The sequence below is a fragment of the Asparagus officinalis genome, chromosome 2 (genome assembly GCF_001876935.1).
Source record: "Asparagus officinalis chromosome 2, Aspof.V1, whole genome shotgun sequence".
NCBI lineage: Eukaryota > Viridiplantae > Streptophyta > Magnoliopsida > Asparagales > Asparagaceae > Asparagus > Asparagus officinalis.
In genome coordinates this window covers 16822847-16846144 of record NC_033795.1, presented here as the reverse complement: position 1 = coordinate 16846144, position 23298 = coordinate 16822847, and the positions used below count along the sequence as shown (strand labels likewise).

The following is a 23298-nucleotide window of genomic DNA, read 5'->3' as shown; positions in this document are numbered from 1 at the left end:
AGATCCTAAAGACCCAATCGGTAGACCGATAAATATACCGGTCGACCGACCCGAAGGTGGATCAAAAACAACATTCCTTCTGACCAGTCCTTCTGAAACTACGAATCGATTTTAAATCGATTCCAAACTGATTCATTCATCCCAGAATAATCACCAATCACAATATAACTCGTTTACTATTATTTACAATAATATTTTCAAAATTTTTGAAGTTTTACACTGGTGTCATGGAAAAGTAAGAAGCAAAATATTGTGTCTCGATCTAGTGCAGAATCAGAATACAGAGTTATGGCAAATGTGACGCTAGAGATGGTTTGGATCAGAGACCAATTGACAGAGATTGGTCTCCCTCCAGAATATCTCTTGGATCTATATGGCGATAATAAAGCAGCAATTCACATTGCTGAAAATCATGTGTTTCATGAGAGAACCAAACACATTGAAGTCGACTGTCATGTAATTCGTAAGAAGCTCGAGGACAAAATCATCAAGGCAAAACATGTATCGACAATATATCAGTTGACAGACATTCTTACAAAACAACTTGGTCGAACACGGGTTGACTTTATTTGTGACAAGCTGGGCATACATGATATATATGCTCCAGTTTGAGGGGGAGTGTTAGAAGAGAATATTAGTTTAGTATTGGTTTAGTCTCACATTGCCTGTGAGACTAACTTTTAATTAATCCATCTCTATAGATAATAAAGTATGGAGTGAGGGGAATGCTCTCTAAGAAACACTTTTCTCTCCGAATCTTAACACAAACAAACAAACAAACTAACTAACTAACAAAAAAGGAAAAAGAAAAGGAAAATAAGGCTTTAACAAAGATCATTCACTTCTAGTATGCTCTCTAGTTTAGGTTTCCACATCACACTTTTCTCCTTTTCCTTCTTATGGCAATGTCTAGGTTCTTTCTGAATTTGAGGCACCATGTCTTCAAGTTTTAGCCCTTCCTTTTCTAGTATTTCCTTCAGTTCTTGCTTACTTATAACCAGATTTATTCTACCTGTACTCGTCTCCTTGGTTGCATCTTCTTCGGTTGATGTAGGTGGTAAACTATCCAACTTTTCATATTAGCCATTGGATTGAGATGCATGCCTGCATCGGAGATGATCTGGCTAAGGAATTGAGACTGTCTCTGATGAACTAAGCAGTTACCCATGTCACTATATTTATGGAGTTGGAAAGAGGAGAGAGAAAATTTTAATTTGGAGGTAGTTGAATTGTGAGAGCTTTGAATGGGGGCTAGTGGAGTGAGGGAGGACCTGTATTTAAAAGAGAAGGGTGGAAAAGGTCCAGATGTAGTTTAGTAATTGCAAAGTTGCCATCGACTAATAGTTAGGGATGTTAAACCATATCCGTAGCCGAGGAAATATCTGTAACCGTATCCGTTAGGATACAGATATGGTTACTCAAATCTATAAATGATAGGATATGGTTTTGTAGTGAAATATCCAGATCCGCATCCGAAATAAAATATCCGAGAACATATTAGTCATACTGTTACGACAGTTTTAATACTTAGATTATAGATTTGATGTTAATTTTGATGATCAAAATGTTTAACCTTAGCTTTTCAGTTATAATGCACATATTAATGACTCTTTTGTATCACATGAACTACATTTTTTTTCAATACTATCTGGTTTTCTCATATCCGTTTTGTATATGTATGTATATTTGCTTATATATCCACATGTATATCTGTATCCGTATCCGATTTTAGCGGATATGGATATGAATTTTCCTTACCGAGGTATATCTGTAACCGTATCCAAGATGGGTAAGCGGATATGGATGGGGTAAGTATCATATCCGAGGCATATCCGGACTGAATGCACCCCTACTAATATTCCCATCATGATCCACGCAATCAGTTGTTTGTTTCTTTTAGACTGATTGAGCTAAGTAGGTTGGACAGGACAAAGTGATAGGATTTGGGTATATTGAGGGTTAGACTTGTTTACAGGGCTTAACAATTCAATTGAGTAAAGTTTTCATGATCAAAGAATGAATATAAAAGATAAATAGAAATTTGTACAACTCTCCAGAAAAACTGGTGTTATTGGTAGTTTTCTCAAAATAAAACTCAAACCATTTCCCAATAATAAATATGTCAGGAAATGAAATTGGTTTATTTGTTAGGTTCATTGCATATTACAACTACAACTGCAGTTAGAGTTTGCATTTAGAAATATAAATTACAGTTGCAGCTATTTGTTTTGCGAAAACTACGGTCGTTTTTTTTTTGGGTGATCACAGTTGTAAAAGTATCAATTTTCATGTCAGTTACACCTGCAATTGAAAAAAGTGACAACACCAAATTGATCACAAGTTATTTTTGCCAAAAGAGGTTCCTTTAGCATCTATAACTGTGTGTGTTTGTATATAATTGCAGTAAAGTAAACATTACAACTGTATACTTTATTGCAAACTGCACTTGCAATTGTATTTGCAATAAACCAAAGAATTCTAGATGCTAGATATTTGAAGTTTATATAACTTTAAAGAGACAATGTTATCTCTGTAATAAAGTATGATGCTACCTGTTGTAGTGATTGTGGTTACCAAGTATCATGGCCTTAATACAATGCAAGGTTTATGAAACTAAAGGCACAAAAAGAAACATAACTGTTGAGATTCAAAGGCCTGTTGATCGTCCTGTTTGGGGAAAAGATGGAAAGTCATCAATTTACATCGTGTTCAAATCAACATCTAATATTCTTCTATGATATTATATTATAGCAACTTAGCAAGTGCTATATTATGCACCCAACTTGAGTCAACTATGGACCTAATAGTCGTTGTTAATATATTGAAAAGAGAAAATACAGAACAGGATTCTGTTGTTCCAACCAATTTGTTATATTCTGGTTGCTCAAATTCAATTTATTGCTACTCAAACTAAACCCTACTGTTTCAATTAATAATCTTGTAATATGTTCTAAATTTAAATCTTTGAACGCTTTAACATGACATTACAGAATCTCATACTAGTTAAAAGAATCATTTTAGTGGGTTGCCATTGATTGTCTAAAATTTTAAGTGGGTGGATGAATGTTGGAAACTGACACTTACGGAGGTGAATTTAGTTTTGCCACATAAAAAAAAACATCATAAGGTTCGCCACTGAGGTCAACCATATAATAGTTGACATCGAAAGCATAATTAGCATATGCTACTCTGAACAGTATTTTTGTGTTCCTCTACAGTAAGAGTTAAACATCAGAGAGCTTCAATTTTTGAAGGATTGACAGTTATTTGGAAGTTATGCTTTCATTAGTAGTTAGAGGAATTGTATATTTACTATCTCCTTTCTCAAATATCTTTCTGCTTTAGCAGATGCTGAGAGCTATTACCTAGTCCATGAGTTTAATCCTTCATGATAACATTTATTTCCCACATGTTTTTATGTAGGGACTTGGCATCAACTCATAGAAATAGTAGCGTATGATTAATTTTAATGCAAACCCAATCATGGTAACATGGTAGAAACAAGTTTGGTGTCATTGTAAGCAGTAAAAGAGTTGGCCTTTCCTCTTTTGAGAATTAAATATTTTGGATAATTCAGGATGAAGGCTAAAATAGTTTGAGTCCATGAGTTTAATCCTTCATGATAACATTTATTTCCCACATGTTTTTATGTAGGGACTTGGCATCAACTCATAGCAATAGTAGCGTATGATTAATTTTAATGCAAACCCAATCATGGTAACATGGTAGAAACAAGTTTGGTGTCATTGTAAGCAGTAAAAGAGTTGGCCTTTCCTCTTTTGAGAATTAAATATTTTGGATAATTCAGGATGAAGGCTAAAATAGTTTGATGTGTAGCATGAATCTCAAAGCAAAATCAAAGGGTAAAAATATTATGGACGAGCTCATATCCACTTAAGTTTATTATAGATTTACTCTCTCTCTTTCACAGACACATGGGTTTGCTGGTTGTGAGGTGGCGGCTCGTTTACCAAAATGAGCTACCAAGAGATAAAGTGGGTCTCTGAGATGGTGGCTCATATACCAAAATGAGCTACTAAAAGATAAAGTGGTGAGACCCACACCTTTCGATGTGACAACTCATGTGGGCCTAATCACATTTGTATCTATCTCATATATATATATATATATATATACCTTTAAACCGCATTGGATTGTAGAAGAATGGTGGCTCTTTTGAGATTCTCAATTCATAGACAAGTCCAGCGTCTATATGTGGGATATAAAGAGGAATATCAGGAAGACTTATCGCGAATCTGGGAGAGTTACATGTCGTATTAGGAAGTGTGAATTCCTTGTGATTGTATAGAAGAAAAAGGATATTGTCATCTTCAACTTATACCTTAATAAATCTTGAACATCTTGAGGTAAAAAGATTTAGTTTGGCCCATAATTGTTCTCTGTTAAGACGTTCCCTGTAAATATTTTGTTGGATATATTCTGGTATTCTAAGGATTTGGAACATCTCATGAGAGGTTAATGAGATTTTGTTGGAGTATGGATAGAGATAATTAATCTCATATGAAAGAAGAACTATTAGAAGACGTTGTAGATGAATTAAAATTATTTTCTTTATCAGAAGTGTAGAGATTATCACACTCATCACTGGATGAAGAATTATTAAGATTTAAAGCATTAATAAGTTTTCCAATTTCTTCCTTAATAAAGTTATTGTATTTTAATATTAACTCATTAACCTTCTTTTTAATATCCTTTTGAAAACATTTGTTAGCATAATGTCCTTTTTTTACATTTATAACATGTAGGAGCCTTTGCAGCATTTTTTCTAAAGTTCCATACAACTATTGGGACTATCAAGCTGCTTGGGAACATGTTCTGCATATTCAAAATCATCTGGGAAAATATTCATGGTGGATATGATTTATGAATCAAATGAGTCTACCAAATTGGTTTATTGAAACCTTCTATGCTAAATTTGGAGCCATTAAAGAGATAATGCCAAAAGAAATCCTTAAAAAACAAGGAAAAAACTTATCTCCACAAGATATGCTTCAAATATCAATGGAATTTGGTCTCCCTTGGATTATGAAATTGGATTGGGATCGTATTATTTAAGTTTTTAAAGTCTTTCTTAAGATGTCTAAGTTTCTAAGCTATCCTCCCTCAGATATAAAAATTCTATATGTCAGAATTGTAAACTCTAAAAAATTACATCTTTCTGATAACAAAGAAAAACCTAAAGAGATTAAATACAATCTTAAGTCAACAAGTATAAATGTTATTGAAGATTTCAATAATGAACCATCCTTTGAGATCGATAAAGAATTCCTAAGGCAAGATTTTAACTCTCAAAAAAATAGAGACAAAAAGGAGTGGTTTTTTCAAATATACGAAGAAGATTTTAGATCATCCATTAGAGCCTTATACTATGACTTCATGCGAACTATCAAGCAAAATATACCTTTTTTCTTATGGTATGAAGATATATATTTAGAAGATCTAAAACACTCTCTTAAACATTTACCTATTGAAAATAACACATGCCTTTTAAAAACAATATCCAATACATGGAAAACAAATAAAGATAAAGAAATAGAATATTTACATCCACCCTTTGAACCAATAAAAGTAGGAAAAGAAAATGTTAAAGCTACCCCCATCACAACTCTTGAATCTACTTAACATAGCTAGACAAGATAGTATTGCCCTTGTGACTGAACAAAATAATTTTGCTAATATTCACCTTCAGACGATAGGGAAACAAATAGATAGAATTGAAGATATGATTCTTGACATAAAGAGACCTTTGACTCACCCAATAGTTATATCACCTTTTTCTCCTCAGACTTTCACCAACAATATCAAATTAGAAAATAATAAACCCTTTAGACTTGGTGAACAAATGAATGATCTTAATGAAGAATTAACTAAGAGATTAAAAGATATGAATAAAGGAAAATCCCGTGCTATCAATGTCCTATCCGATCTTGGAACTCAATTCGATGAAATGTCTAATTATAAGTCAGATCATGATTTTGACAAACCTCTAATGATTCAGAATATTAAAAAACATCCATACTCTTCAAATAATACAAAAAATTACTATAGGAAACCTGCTTCTGTTGATATGCAATTTGAAGAAATTAATAACCATAAAACAAGTTTTGTTGGTAATTCTTTAGTTGAATGGAATCTTGACGGTTATACTGAATATCAAATAATATATTTTTTACAAGAAATGCTTATATATGCCAATGCTTGTAGACAACAAGGTAATCCCGAAAAAGACATTTTCAGCGGCTTATGTTCATCCTTTTCTGGTCAATTGCAAGGTGGGTGGGATCGGTACCTTACCGAATCACAACAACATAACATTCTAAATAGTTATTAAAAAAACTCAACTCGGAGAACCAATTCTTGATAAGACAAGACAAGTAATTAATGATGCAGTCTATGCCCTGCTAGTGGCAATATATCATCATTTTTAAGGTCTTGTTGATAGTCTCCAAGATAAAGTCAGAGAACAACTCATAAATTTTAGATGTAAAACCCTTACAGACTTTAAATGGTATAAAGTTGTTTTTCTGTCAAAAATTTACCAACTACATGATTGTAATAATCCCATTTGAAAAGAAAATTTCATTTCTGGCCTTCCATCATTATTTGCCGAAAAAGTTAGAGAATCTCATAAAGAACAATGTAATGGCCACATTCTCTATGATCAAATCTCATTCAGAGAATTAGTCCAAAAGGTCAACACTATTGGTTTAAAACTTTGCAACGATGTTAAAATTAAAAACCAACTAAAAAATCAAAACCTCTTAGGTAAAAGAGAATTGAGAAATTTTTGTTATCAGTTTAGTTTTCAAATGGAAAATTCAAGAATAAAAAATAATCCTAAGAATTAACGAAAAACACAAAATCCTAGAAATAATAAAATTGAAAGAAAACCTCCTAAAAGGAACGTTAGAAAAAATACTGCAAAAACTCCTACATGTTATAAATGTAAAAAAAAGGACATTATGCTAACAAATTTTTTCAAAAGGACATTAAAAAGAAGGTTAATGAGTTAATATTAAAATCCAATAACTTTACTAACGAAGAAATTGAAAAACTTATTAATGCTTTAAATCTTAATAATTCTTCATCCAATGATGAGTGTGATAATCTCTCTACACTTCTGATAAAGAAAATAGTTTTGATTCATCTACAACATCTTCTAATAGTTTTTCTGAATTGAACATCCTAGATGAACATGAACAATTCATTCTTGAGACCATTAATACTATTATTGATCCTCAACAAAAGGGATTACAGTTAAAAAATATCTTGAGATGACTAAAAAAAAGAAATGACTCTTCTATTTTACAATTTCAGTCTAATAAAAACGCATCTATTGAAGACCTTAAAAGGGAACAAAAAAAAGTCAAATTTCAGCTTAAAAATCTTAAGCAAGAAATAAATATCTTAAAATCCCAGCCAAATAACATAGAATATTCTAATAAAATTAGTACCATAGAAAAATATATTAAACAAAAGTGGAAATACGAAATTATCCTCAAAATTCAATCTAGTTTCACTGTCAAAGATACTGCTTTAATAGACACTGGAGTAGATCTAAACTGTATTAGAGAAGGCATTATCCCTTCTCAATACTTTGAAAAAATAACTCATGGAGTTAGTTCTGCAAGTGGTCAAAGTCTTAGTGTTGAATATAAACTTTCTGATGTCATGTCTGCAATCAAGGCTTATGTTTAAAAATATCATTTCTTTTGGTTAAAGATTTAAGACAATGTATTATTCTTGGTACTCCTTTCATTAATTTACTTAAACCTTTTTCTGTAGATGATGAATGACTCAATTTTTATACTAATGGGTTTAAATATACTATTAAATTTATCAACACCCCTAAAGAAGCTTATCTTAATCATTTGATCTCTTCCTTATCTTATAAAGAAAAATTCCTTCAAGATATTTCTGATGAAATCAAATTAGAAAATTTTGGAAGATAAATTAATGAAAACTAATTTACTGAAAGATTAAAACTATTCCATGAAAAACTTAGAAATGAAGTTTGTTCTGAATTTCCTCATGCTTTTTGGTTTAGAAAAAAACATGTTGTCAACCTTCCTTATGAAAAAGATTTTTTTAAAAATAAAATTCCTACCAAAGCTCGCCCGATACAAATGAGTCAGCGACTTAGAAATATGTAAACAAGAAAATTTTGATCTATAAAATAAAAATTTGATCAGGCTCAGTTCTTCTCCTTAGAGTTGTGTAGCTTTTTATGTTGAAAATGCTGTTGAACTTGAAAGAGGCGTTCCTAGATTAGTTATCAACTTTAAATCTCTTAATAAAGTTTTACAATGGATTCATTATCCTTTCCCAAACAAGCAAAGATCTAATCAAGCGATTATAAGGAGCAAAATTATTTTTAAAATTTAATATGAAATCAGGATTTTGGCAAGTACAAATTGCTGAAATGGATCGTTATGAAACAGCTTTTACTATCCCATTTGGTCACTATGAATGGAATGTTATGCCGTTTGGCTTAAAAAATGCCCCATCTGAATTTCAGAAAATAATGAATAAAATTTTTAATCCTTACACTTCCTTCATTATTGTTTACATGGATGATGTACTTGTTTTTTCTAAAAATATCGATCAACATAGGAAACATTTACATATCTTCTTTAAAATCATTAAAAGTAATGGTTTAGTAGTCTCAGCTAGAAAAATAAAACTTTTTCAAACAAAAATACAATTTTTAGGATTTCTATTGATAAAGGTATCATTTCTCCTATCCATAGAGTCATTGCCTTTGTTGATAAATTTCCTGATGAAATAAAAGAAATTAAACAATTAGAAAGATTTTTGTGTTGTCTGAATTATGTCTCGGATTTTTATAAAGACACCACATCAGGCTGACTCCATCATCGGCTAACTTGGTTCTGATACCAATCGTGATCAGGACTGTTTTAGCCTTGATACGATAGAGCTAGCTCGTGGGGATTACTGGGTAGATGGAGGAGAGGACACACACACTGCATGCATGCATCTCGCAGAACTTCTGTGCCTGTTGATATATCTTTTGGTGTTTATTCTTTTTAGCATTCATTACAACATATTTAGATGTTGTCGTGTTTGTTACCTTGTCTACCAGTAGTGTTCTCTTAGAGATCTTTTGGATTTCTGTAACTCGGTGTAAACTGATGTAAAACGCACTATGGATATATTCATGAAGAAACTGGACAGTTAGAAGCGCAAACAAGGGTTTGATAGAGAAAAATGACTTGCAACAAAGTACGGGTCACATCTCCTAAGCTGTACTTCGGAATTGGAAGAATTGTATATTGAAAATCGTGTACTTTTTTGAGACGGAGTAAACCAAACTTATCGTGTTCGGTTTCTCGCTGTCTGTTTTGCGAAATTCCCTCTAGATTGAAAGATTGTCAGTTTTTTTACTATTATAGGCTAATGTTTAGGAGTTTATTTTGATTAGGAAACAAAATTAGTTTGATTTTGAATTGAACCGATTTGTTTCCTCAATCGTAAAGGATAGTTTTGTCATTTTTATTTTTGGTAAAATTCGGGAACTAGCAGGAGTCTACTTTGTTTTTCTATTTAAGAAGAGGATTGTAAACCCTATAGTTATAAATTTTCATCAATAAATTCCTCTTTATTATATTCTCTTCGTGCATTCAAAGATCGTTTTTTGTGGATTCAAAAAACAACACTTGGTGAATTCCAAGCTTTATTACTTCCACGCTGCGTTATAAACTTGTTTCGTGATTACTTACTAATGCAAAAGAACCTCCAGTTCTTTACATGTGGAATCTAAATTATTCCTCTAAACTTATCTTTTCAGAGTCGGTGTGTTTGCATGTTCCCTACTTATCATTTTGAGAATATCTTGAAGTGAATGTATAAAGAGGAAGTGATAGGGTCAAAGCCCAGATGATTAAAAGGAAGAAGGTGTATTACCATTTTAGTTTTTAAGTTGGTCTTGAAATCTGCAGTTGGAAGGTTGAACATGCTTCTATAGGCTTGTGAACTATTATCTAGATAGCTTTAAGTATACATGAAGGATCTAGATATCTGAGCATGTCCTTGAGTATGAGGGTGGAATTAGTGAAATGATGCAAAAGGAATTTTATCTAACAATTGGTTTTACTTTCGATGAGGAGATGAAGAGAACTATTAGGCTTGACTACGAGAAGATGGTTTCTATATGATAGTAGTATTTTAAGTTCTAATGTGACTTGTGAGAATATAATGAAAAGATTTTGTTGTTTATGATTTTTAAATACTAATTATATTGCACTACTCACCTTCGTAATATTCTAGTTTAATATGCTACAGAGAGTATGTTGTGTTACTCTGTCAATTGGTGGGTTCAAGACTGTGACTATACTGACTTTCCAATGTTTATCAGGCTTTGTCACGGATGAAGATGTAAAAAGAAGGGAATACGAACTATATGATACTATCAGAAGCGAACAACATTTTACGGTAAAATATAATGCAACTGTTGAAGTCTCACAGGTGTAACTTGAGAGCATATGGGATCTGAAACACCTCAAATCTTCTGCTTGTTTATTCTGCAGTTTAATCCTCCCATGCACTTCCTTTTACATCTCACAATGAAATGGTATTCAAAGTTGACCAGAGTGATGAATAGAGATTGATGTTGTACTCTGCTAGGCAGCCTCTCATGATCATATATGGAGCACTAGTAAGAACCTCCAGGTACAAAACTGCTCATATCGTATAAAACTGTTAATACTGCTTAGTTTAATATATACTCATATAGACGAGCATGTATGGTTAGTGAACTGCTGCAAAGTAAACTATTTATTCATATAAAGAATGTAAGCTCTAGTTTTACATTAAGCATATATATGTATATTCTATTTGCACATATACCTTGTAACTTAAGATATCCAACAATAATTTACTATGGCATGCAGCCAAAACTTATTATTTGTGTTCTTATACAACACCAACATTAGACTAGTTAATTGCGTAAATCGTTTATAATCAAAAATTTCCCTGATGAATTTAGGATCCATCCTAGATTAAGACATACAATCGGAGGTCTCTACTCTCACAATCCAGTTAGCACTTAGTGTTGCTTTATAGGATTTACAGTAGCACAATTTATATAAAAGGCAGGTTGTCTAGTAGATTAAGGCGAGTGATGGTGATAAGAGCTGCCTAAAACATCTTCATAGTTAGGTACTCTCCAAATGAGGTTACTTGAAACTGAACAAGATACACGACAGAATGTAATATTCGCATTAGGCCCATATACATCATTTTATATACTGAGGTCTAATCATATATTAGATTTATTATGGGCAACAACTGAGTTGTTCCCAAGTATCATGTCTTAAATTAAGCAATCAATATTCTAGAAGATGATTCTTAATTAGTATCTTCCAGTAAGTTCTTTATTCACATATCTAACAGTTAATGAATTTCCAAGACAAGTATTGGTTTTTAAGTTGCATCATCCTTCTAGAAGATGATTAGTTCCTTTTCTCATTGATTTGTTCAAATTTGCGAACTTTCATGTTGATGTGTCATTAGCTTACTCTTATACTTGATTTTTTCTGGTATGTGGAACTGACAAGTTTTTTTATGTATGTGTTAGATATTATTAATAATTTGGTAGTGGTATATTTAGTAGATTTATATGAGATACTGTGAGATATAATTAGATATGATTTTATCTCATACCTATTTTGTAATATTCTCATAATCTCTATTTTAAGAGAGGTTAGGGTTAGATGAATAATAAATCTTTGTATTTTCTATTTCTGTAGATGGTATCAGAACCTTCTTGATCCTAGAGAGACTTTTTTCTCCTTCCTTGACCTTTGAGGCCACTAAGGGGTTTTATCGCCTTTATGCTTCCCATTGGCGGTTTTGGTAACATCTTCGGCTTCTACATCATTTGATCACTAAATCTTTGTTGAACTTCAATAAAAAAAATCATTTCCTTGAAAAATCCTAATCTCAAAAAAAAAAAAAAAATGTTCATCATGATTCCCCCTTAAGCTGAAACATATATACTATATATGCCTAGCTTGAGGGGTACTCGCGATCAACAATGCTATTTTTTTCATCGTAATTCGTAAGCAATACCTCTCTTCGTCATATTTTGTTGGTTGTGTACAAAAGTACATAGTTAATTCTAACGTTGCTTCTACTGGCTGACCCGCCTAGAGTTTCACTACTGGCCTACCTATCTAGGATTTCTACTGGGTTACCTGACTAAGATTTCTACTGCTACTGACTTACCCGCAAGAGCGGGGCCATACCCACGGGCCCGTTGGTGTGCAAGCCGTGGGACTCGCCGAAAGCAACTCGAGTTGGCTAAATCCACTACCAAAATACTAATACTAGTTACTCTTGGACCTTGGACTTTTCTCTATTTAAGCCACTAATATTTCTTCACACTAGTTTATGTGGGACTAAAGTGTGGGAGCATCACAATCATCCCACCTTACAAAGACGATGTCCTCATCATCACGACATAACGATTGGCACATCCTAGTGTCATTGTCAGGCGATGTGAACTCTAGAGGTGGCTCCTTCGGGCTCTAGAGGTAACTCCCACCACATTCACGCGGTGTAGCACTTAACCCCGTATAACACTTAGCTCCACACTTCCTGCTGGCAATTGCTCTGATACCATTTGTCACGTTCTGGACCCACAAGCCCTTTGGCACGTGCAAGCCATGAGACCCACCGGGAGCAACTCGATGTTGGCTAAATCTACTACCAAAATGCTAGTACTAGTTACTCTTAGGCATTGAACTTTTCTCTATTTAAGTCACTAACATTTTTTCACACTAGTCTATGTGAGACTAAAGTGTGGGGGCGTCATAGCCCTAGCCCCCCTTCCTTATAATTTCATAAAAATACAAATAGGTAATGGGTTTTTCTATAATAATCCCTTAAATCTTTCATATTTTGTAATTAGACGCTCAAATAATGGAAATGGGTATTAGGTCTCAATTCTTAGATTATTTTGAAATTAGTCCTTCAAATATTGCTATTAGGTTTCTCAATTATTAATTTATTTGGAATTAGTCCCACCAATCAAGGGTAGAAATAGCAATTGGAGTGATTACCAAGTAAAATCTATTGATTGTGGACTATTAGCTCTGTCAATTCTCATAAAAATTTTCAAATTAATCCCTCCAATAGCTATTTATATTCTTGAGTGGAGGGACTAATTTCAAAATAAGTGAAAATTTGGTGGACCTGATAGCAATTTCATGATTTGAGGGACTAATTTTAAAAGATTTAAGTGACTAATATGATGACTCAATTATGGAACAACTTTTTTTAAAAGAGATTTGAGTATAATCTACTGCCATGGGTGAATGTTTAATTATTTTTTGGACCTCCTTGCCTAAATTCCTGGCTCCACCACTACTTATCCATCTAGGATTTCTATTGGTTGTGACTACACTTTACTAAGACTTTACTGATTGCTGACGTGTTTAACTATTCCGGGGAAAGATGACATTACCAAAGCTCTTAAAACTAGGTGGTTTATTTCCAATGGTAACAAGCTGCTTGAAGGGGTGTGTTAGACATTGTTAATAATTTGGTATTAGTATAGTTAGTAGATAAAATGAGATATTGTGAGATGTGACGATATGATTTTATCACATACCTATTTTATAATATCCTCCTAATCTATATTTAAGAGAGCTTAACGTTAGATGAATAATAAATATTTGCATTTTCTATTTCTCTACAGTATGCACTAGCATGCATGAATCATCCTGCTATTTTAGGAATTCCAGCGGTACTTGACAAAGAGTTTCTGTAGCTTAGAATTAACTAACTCGTACTTGTAGACTGATATCCATTGCAGACTCAGATCATCAAAACTGTGCTCAGCCTAATTGCAACTCCTCAAATTGCGTAAGAGAATTTTAGTTTGCTACTTATGTCAGCATCAGTCCACTTGAGATTGTATAATCAAATTACCGAGAAAAAAGTGAAAGAAAAAGAAAAGCATAGCAGAAATTAACACGTGGTTCCCAAATTATTGAAATTAACCTTTTGAACTAGTTGAAGACCAAACTACAGTCCTTTGTAGACAAAGAGTAAACCCCACTCAAATTTTGCTTTCCTTTGTAGACAAAGAGTAAACCCCACTCAAATTTTGCTTTGAACTTTTACATTCATGGACTATAGGAATATCAACCTTACACCACTCAAATATATCCTTCATTGCCTATCTTTGTCTTTTACTGTCTTAGCCAAGAGATAAAAAAAAAGGACAAAAAAGTTATGGGATTTTTACTGTTTTTTACATTTTTATTTTAATTAAACAAAATTCCAAAAGAAATAAGACTATGTAAGCATCAATCTGACTCCATTCTAGTATTCATTGGTTATCTTTATTTTTTCTTGCCTAAGCACAGGGAAGAAAAGAGAAAGAAAACCTCCAGGCTCCTATTTTTTACATGCATGTTTATTCTCTAAAAAAAAGGAGGAAAAAGAAAAAGAAGGCCTTAAGAGAGATCATTCACTTCTAATATGCTTTCAAGTTCAGGTTTCCATGACGCACTTCTCTCCTTTTCCTTCTTGCAACGATATCTCGGTTCTTTCTGAATTTGAGACATCATGTCCTCAAGTGTGAGCCCTTCCTTTTCTAGTATTTCCTTCAGTTCTTGCTTGCTTATAACCAGCTTTATTCTACATGCACTCGTCTCCTTGGTTTGCGTCTTCTTTGGCTGATGAATCGGAGACGGTGCTTGATGAACTTTCAATGGTGGATGATATTTCAAGATCTCTGCGTCCATCCTCTTGACTTTGCTCGCCTCCGCTTCAAGAACTAAGCAGTTACCCATGTTACTATACTTAAATTGGACTTGGAAATTAAGAGGAGAGAAAGGAAAATTTAACTCAAGAGGTTACCGAATTGTGAGGGTGCCTGAAGGAGGGATGGTGGATGGAGCGAGGGCTGGTATTTAAGCAAGAAGGGGGAGCAAGTAGGCAAATGTAGGCTAGTAATTGCGAAGTTGCCATGGACATAATGTACAGCATGGGCCACAGAATCAGTGTTTTTGTTTCTTCTAGATTGACTAAGATAAGTGGGTTGGATGGTACAAAGTGGTGGGAGTTGGATATGTTAGACGCTTGGACTTCTTTACATGTCTACAAAATGAATTGACCAAAGTTTTTATATGGCATAAAATGAAATTGCTTTATTTGTTAGATTAACTGTAAATTACAACTATAAATGTAGTTGCAGTTTGCAAAACGACATATCAATTGCTGTTGCAGCTATATGTTTCAGTAGAACTAGTCTTTTTTTCAAATGTAATGATCACAGTTTGCAAAAACTCTCTCTCTCCCTCTCCCTCTCTCTGTCTCTCCATCCAAAAAACATCTGGCAACCAGGCATAACAGGCATACTTAGCTACATCTTCAATTGCAAAAAAAAAAAAAATGACCAGACACATTGCAGCCAAATTGATTGCAAGCTATTTTTGCGAAAAGCAGTTCCTTCTGCATCTACAACTGCAAAAAAAAAAAAAAAACAAAACAAAAAAAACCCATAAGTGCAGTAAAATAAACATTACAACTGATGTACTTACTTGCAAACTGCAATTACCGTTGCTATTTGCATCAAACCAAACAGTCCAAAAGCTAGATGTCTGAAGCATAAGTTTGAAAAGATAATGTTGTAATTCTAATAAACTATGGTGATACTTGTTATAGTGATTGAGATTACCATGTATGATGACCCAAAGAATAATATGCATTTTTTTATGAAAGTAAATGCATAGAACAAAGCTTAACCGTTGAGGTTCAAAAGCCAGTCCTGTATGCCGTTTGGGGGAAAAGATGGAAAATCATCATCGATCCTCACTCGTGTTATAACCAACATGTGATATTCTTTCATTTGTGATATAATGTTATAACAAGTCCGACATGATGCTCTCAAACTTGAATCAACTATAAACCCAGCGGTCCTTCCAGTATAATAAAACGAACAAATTTTCAAAACCAACCCCTTTCACTATTTATTTTCAAAAAACGACTGCTTTTGCAAAAAAATTTAAAAACCGACCCGGTTTCAGCCCTGGAGCTGAAACCAGATCGGTTTTTGAAAAAATTTATCCGTAACTTCACGGGAGTTGAACTCCCGTAAAGTTTAGTAAACCTGCTAAACTTCACGAGAGTTGAACTCCCGTGAAGTTTCGTAGTTCAAATTTTTTTTGAACTGCTAAACTTCACAGGAGTTCAACTTCACGCTAAACTTCACGGGAGTTCAACTCCCGTGAAGTTTATCAGTTTTACTAAACTTCACGGGAGTTCAACTCTCATGAAGTTTCCGAAGTTTTTTCACAAAAACCGACCTGGTTTCAGCGCCAAGGCTGAAACTAGGTCGGTTTTTGCAATTAAGTTTGAAATGGGTTGTTTTCTGGGATTAAATTTCTAAATATGTTGGTTTTGAAAATTTGTCCATAATAAAACAGGACTAACTTGAAAAAAGAAAACACAGAACATGATTCTGTTGTTCAACTTCACCACCTTCTTTAGTATGATGTGCGCATTTTTGGCTTGTTCTGGTTGCTAAATTTCAAAGTGAAGCTTATTATATACTCTTGCAATATATGTAGTTTCAATTTGAACGTTTTTCGAATGATTCATCACAGTGTTACGGAATCTCATCACTTGTTAAAGGAACCATTTCAGTGGGTTGCCATCCATTCTCCTAAATTTTAAGTGGGTAGATGAATGGTGGAAACAGAAATTCACAGAGCTGGATTCATTTTTTCCAAAAAAAAATCATCATAAGGTTCACCACTGAGGTCAATCTTATTGTAGTTGACATCAAAAGCATATTTAGCAAATGCCAATCTGTATTTCTTGTGTTATTTCCACAGCAATAGTTAAACATTAGAGAGCTTCAAATTTTCAGGGATATTGGTAAGTTCTTGGAAGTTGCATATGCTTAAAGTATGCTTATGGTCACTAGTAATTAGTGGATCTATATATTTACCTTATCATTTCCTCTAAGACTCCTGCTGCTATAGTTGATGTTGAGAGTTGTTCCCCAGTCCATGAGTTTAATCCTTCATGATGACGCTTATCTCCCACATTCATTTGCGCAGGGACTCGAGTCTTGACACCAACACATAGAATAGTATTTTATGATTGGTTTTAATGCAAACCCAATCATGCTGACCTAGAAGAAACAAGTTTGGCGTCATTGCGTTGTGGATTAAATATCTTGGAAAGTTCAGGATAAAATGTTTTATTTTTTAATTTATTTACTTTTGTGCAGGGATATATCTATGATTTGCAGTTAACATGGGAGGTGTGATTAAGAAAATAAAAAATAAAAAGCCTCTTTTATCCATTGGCATATCAAGGATTTCATTCCAAATTTCATTCAGAGGTCAGTACGTTACATTATATTTATTCCAAAAACAAGATTAGCCTTAATTTTCCGTGATCATAAATTTGAAGCACAATAAAATTATCACATTAATCTGTCTGTGCCTCTTGAAATCTGTTGGTTTTGGGAGTGTAGACCCAAATCTTAGAACAAGCACACAAAGGAAAGATTTCCCTAAATTAAGAAATCAGGTGAACTTGATAGTTCAGGCGAAGCCCAAAGCTAAGTTCAGACGAACTTGAATCACAGGCGAAGCTGAGTTCAGGCGAACCCTAAGTGCGGGCGAACTCCAAGTATAGGCGAACTTCAAGTGCTCAAGCGAAGCTGAGCTCAGGGTACCCTAAATGCAGGCGAACTCCAAGATCAGTCGAACTTGTAAGTCAGGCGAACGTGACTATGTTCAGGCGAACATGAGTCAGGCAAACTTGTGTGTTCAGGCAGACTTCACAAGTCAGGCTAGCTTTGAGTGTTTAAGCGAATCCGCATGTCAGGCGAACTCGCAGAAAAGACAGATTTCTAATCTGTTTTTGACCTAGGGTTTCCCTATAAATAGGGAACCCTGACCGCCACTTAAACGCGACTTTTGGTAGAGCATTTCCTGTAGAGATTTTGGTGGCGATTTTTGCAGTGTCTTGAGCGGCGATTTTTCAGAGAAAAATCTCGCGCCTTGAGAAATAAAAAGAGAGTTTTTTTTTAGTGATCTTAAGGAGTTTGAGATCATCTCTTGCAAGCTTTGTAATCTTCTTTAATATTTAAAGGAAATTTTTTTGTGAGGCTCCCGAGGACGTAGGCAAGTTGCCGAACCTCGTTAAAATTTTGGTGTTCTCTCTTTTATTTTTTCCAGGCTCCCGAGGACGTAGGCAAGTTGCCGAACCTCGTTAAAATTTTGGTGTTCTCTCTTTTATTTTTTCCTTGCAAAGTTTTCTTTTATTTGCTTGTGAGGCTCCCGAGGACGTAGGCAAGTTGCCGAACCTCGTTAAAATTTTGGTGTTCTCTCTTTTATTTTTTCCTTGCAAAGTTTTCTTTTATTTGCTGTGATTTCTTCTTGCTTTCTTTCAACACAAGATCCGGAGGGTGCGTTCCGCGAGAGGGTTCATTTGACAGGTTGTCGATAGGACGAATCCCCAACATGATATCTGTTTTTTTGTTTCTCTTTTAGCATTTCATACACTCTATTCAGATGTTGGCATGTTTGTTGTCTTGCATATCGTTTGTGTTAAAACTTATCAATGAAAGGAACCCTAATTCCTTTATATTCGGAACCTATATTTATCTTCTACACCTATGTTTTCTGCGACAAGTCTTGGTCTGTTCCCTACTTCATGTACTCATCATGCATATTTCATAGTTTCCTATGTCTAAGGCAATTGGCTTGAGCTTTATTTCTTAGGATGGAATAACTAGTATTTTACCCTCATTTGAGGGCGTTATTAAAAGTTGGGAGGGAGGTTAGCATGAGATCATGAAGTGGTCCACTGAGATAGTTAAGTTTTGGGGAAATAGCTCACAGTGGGTGGTGGCATTATGTTTTCAACTAACTCAGGCACGCTTGCCCCTATGAATTCCTTTTACCGGAGCTCGATAACGATCTTTTCTTTTTCTTTAGTTCATGATATTTTTAGAGTTTAGGTTTTCTTGTTCTTTGGACTACAGAATCTTTTGCCATAGAGCTTCTAGAATGATATAACCTTAGGAATACCATACTTTTTTTTTTCAATAATCTTATGTAGGGCAATCTAAACTTATCAAACTGGAACAACTCAGTTATTTAATGTTTTTGCGAGTAGAAACTAACAAGCATTAATCCAATTACCTCCTTTCTCTTTGTTGTTCTTCTTGTTGTGTATGTGTGTGTCTACCTGTTTATTATTATTATTTTAAGACTGGACACTGACCTTTTACAATTTTTTTTTTAGTTTTATAAGAAAATGTATTTAGCACTGTCAAATAGGCTGATCTCTCTCTCTCCTCAGCATACTTTTGTTCTATAACATTTTTGCTTACGTGGGTAAGGTGATTATTCTATTGTCCTTAGCACCTGATCACCCTACTATTATATTGATGCATAATTATTATACAGTATATATAGCAATCTTTTGGTAGTCGGCATATTTGCTATTCTTGTAAGGATTGCTCGTCTATAGCAAGACTTTTTATCTTTTTGTTCTTTTCCATTTGTATTATAGGGAAATTTGAGTCCAGTATTTCCATAAAGCACAATCAAGCACTAGCCGTTTTCGGAAACTGAGTACTAGTTCTATGAGAATTGAATCTTCTTCAGGAGGTATCGTATGCTTACTTTGTCATGATAAACATAGGGTACATCTCTGAATTGAGTTTTATGATGAGTCGTACGTGTTTCAGATGAATTTGTATAGCATTATTACGAGCAAATTCATGAGATAATTCATCAGATACGCATGCTAGATACACCTCTGTCATGAGTTTGAGCTTTCATTTTGAAGCGGATCCTGGTAAACTCTGGATCAGTTTGGGACATGTTTAACTTCTTCTGTCACTCTTAAAGAGTTGGCTTTCTTGTTCTTAAAAGTGCTCATCCACCGCCCACTGGACCAAAGTGCTTGTCTTAATCAAAGCCATTCCTTCATTATTAGCCAATCCTAATCTCCAAAGATTTGTTTTTGAGAGGGGATCAGGTTAAACAAAAATAGTCCACGGACAAGATGATGCGTTTCATGACCTTTGTCATAATTAATGCAACGAATTCAATTAATACTTTTGTTCTTAAGCAGGCGCAAAAGTGTTTGGAAAGCATCTCCTCTCTAATTTCCTCGCCCCACTTGAGATCCTCCCCCCTTTAGCAGGTAAACAAATTCTCATCTCACTCCCTATTCCCCATAGCTAGCGCTGGCTTTTCCCAACATTGCCAAAGCGAGTCTCCGTCGTCTGGCGTGGCGCGCTGTCATTGGACAGCTTACTGGGCTAGTGGGTCGGCACCGCCCGATATCATGGATGTGAAGCTTTTCCCTTTTTTTTTTCTTGACCCGGTGAGGTCTCTGTGGCTTTTTGGAGTCACAGGCTGCAAGCACGCGCGCAGGCTCAAGTCTAGTAGCCTTGCCGTGCCTATAGACTTCGCCTGTCGAAAACCATGAATAACAAAATCTAAGCCAGTTAATTAAAACCCTTTTTTTAGGGAAAGGAAAGATTAATTGGTTTAACCTGTTACGTGAAATTTATTTTTAAATCATTGGGTTTCTTTTTATTATGCTCTTTGGGAATAGAGGGCTGTTTGCTAATTCTCTTTATGGATAAAAAATGAGGTGGCATAGTCCCTTCCACTCATTCAAATGGTTGCATATTCACATGCACTCCTCAACCCATGTGAATGTGGTCCCCCATTTGAATAAGTGGAGGGGATTGTGCCACCTCACTACCAAGCACAAAATTTATTTTTGGTACCAAGCATACATATATGTAGAAAAAATCACCAAGGAAGAAAGAGTTAAAAAAACTAATAAATGTTTTATAGTTGTATATATGGTCTTGGAAAATATTTTAAATCAAGCAACTTGAAAATTATTTAAAACAAAGAGTTAGCATGTTCTTTTCAAAACTTTTAAATTAAATTTCTAAGTTTGGCTTGGTTTTGTATTGCTACAATGAGAAGATTTTCTTAAAAATATACCTTAGAGTTATATATAAAAATGTTTTCTTGAGTGATAACTGGCTCCAATTAGATTATCTAAAAGTTATCAAGTGAATTTAGTTATTTACTGACTTCTTTAATTTGGCAAGTTGACCGAATTTTGTGGGTATATTCACTGCAAACCCTCACGAGACTACAACTCGTCCACTAGGGTAACCTAGGGGTTTAAAGGCTTGTTGTATGCGCTAAATACAACCGCGATTCCTGCGAAAGTGAGTTAGGATTTTCTTTTTATTTTCTTTGCTAGAGGACTAGCAAAAGTTTAGGTGTGGGGTAACTGATAATCATATTTTATTACAATTTTATACCCTCATTATCTATTTTATATGAATAAATATACCACTAATAACTGTTTTTATGTTTAATTGCAGGTTAATGAAGAATAAATCTCAAAACCCTCATCTCTCAACAAAAAGCCCATAATTTAATGAAGAAATGAAGCCATGAAGCCCAATGAATTCTTTCAAGTATTTAAATGAAGAAATAAATCAAAGCCCAAGCCCAAGAGTCCAAGAAAAGCCCAATGTCCAAAGCCCAAAAGCAAACAACAAGAAGAAGCTGCAGACAGCAAAAGGATAAAGGCAGGCATCGATGCCTGCATCGATGCCTGTATCGATACCTGCATCGATACGCTGGGCAGTCTGTTACGAATCTAAGGCTGAAATTTGTTGTTTTTGGATAAGATTTCAATCCAATGGCTCTCATTCACTGATGTTTACTATAAATAGGGGTAAAGAATGAGGGGTTAGAGGTGTAAAAATTTTGTAAACTCCTTTTGGAGAGGAGGACTACTCTTAATTGAGAAGGCCTTCCAAAAATTGTAACTTTAGTTGCAATTAATAATAATAATTTTTTCACCACTTTAAATATTTCTTCTCTTTGCTTATTAGTTTAGATTTATTTCTATGCTTGTAGTTAGATTTTATTTTCTTGTTAAATAGCCAAGAGGCTAGAACCCTCTTGCCTTAGATTTATTTCATGCTTATAGATTAGATTTATTTCATGCTTATAGAGTAGATTTATTTTCACGCATTTAATTCTTGCAATTTTATTTTGTAGTTTAGATTTTGCAATTTATTTTGTAGTTAGATTTTAATTTCTTACACTATTCACCTTGAGGCTAGAACCCTCTTGGGTTTAGTTTTTCTTTTTGTTTATTTTTATTTTGTTTGATTCGCCTTTAGGCTAGAACCCTCTAGGGAATCACCCTTTTCTAAGAAGTGGGTTCAATTGTAGATTACCCATATCTATAATTGAATCCACCATCTTTAATTTCTTGCATTTTCTTTTATTCTTGAATTTTATTTTCTTTATTCTTGATTTTTATTTTCCTTTTCCTTCTTGCCTTATTGATCATATTCATTCTTTGTCACATCCACTCTCACTTATATCTCGTGCCGATTTACACACTATCACTTCCACTCTCTCTATCTCTCCACAATCACATTCACTTATCACTCCTACTTGTCACACACACAACATAAGAACCGATTTTATATTTTCTCCTACAAAACACCTTCCTCGTGGGATCGATATCTTAAATACTATAACTTGACACGGTTGTGCACTTGCAACCTTTTTGGTACATGTTTATGCCGCATCAAGTTTTTGGCGCCGTTGCCGGGGAAGGTGCTTAAGTAGGTTTTAATTATTTTGGTTCTTTAACTTGTGTGTTTATTGTGAAAGAACTACTTGGAGATTAAAGATCAAGAATTGGAGATTGAGGAATTGGATATTCGCTTGTGGTAAGTCTTCTTCCTTATATTTTCAATTCCACACCTTTAGTTAGTTTCTCACAATTAGTGACAATTAGGATCTTAAAAAAAAAGATTTTATTTCCGTTGACCATAATAAAATTCACCCTTCACTTTGACATTTACTAACAAGATAATAAATTCAAACAAATCCCCCCTTCTCATTTGTTTGATTGTTAACCCTAATTAAAAAAAAAAAGATTTTTCTTTTCCATCCTTTTTAGTTGCTTTTAATTCATAGGGTTGCATTTCATATAGTTAGTAGGAATTCACCAAGTGATTTGAGCATCTTGATTTGACACACACTTAAAAATATTTTTAAGGGCAAAACCCCATAATCAAGATAAGGTGAGGGATTTCATCACCCTTTCCTTAGCCCAAAAATCACTAATTCCTCACTACACCACCCAAGCCTAATAAAACTCATTAGACGTTGGCCCCTAAGGATTCGAGCTCAATAAGGAACAAGAAAT

At 34.1% G+C, this 23298-nt stretch overlaps 1 protein-coding gene across 1 annotated transcript in view; it reads left to right on the top strand.

The window, feature by feature from the left end:
* LOC109830885 (pentatricopeptide repeat-containing protein At3g18020) overlaps nucleotides 1-19873 on the top strand; it is a gene marked incomplete at its 5' end in the record, with an annotated part of 37467 nt that extends 17594 nt beyond the window's left edge. The window contains 4 exons of the mRNA XM_020398243.1: nucleotides 10397-10473; nucleotides 10569-10710; nucleotides 17291-17404; nucleotides 19591-19873. The remainder of the gene's footprint in view (nucleotides 1-10396; nucleotides 10474-10568; nucleotides 10711-17290; nucleotides 17405-19590) is intronic.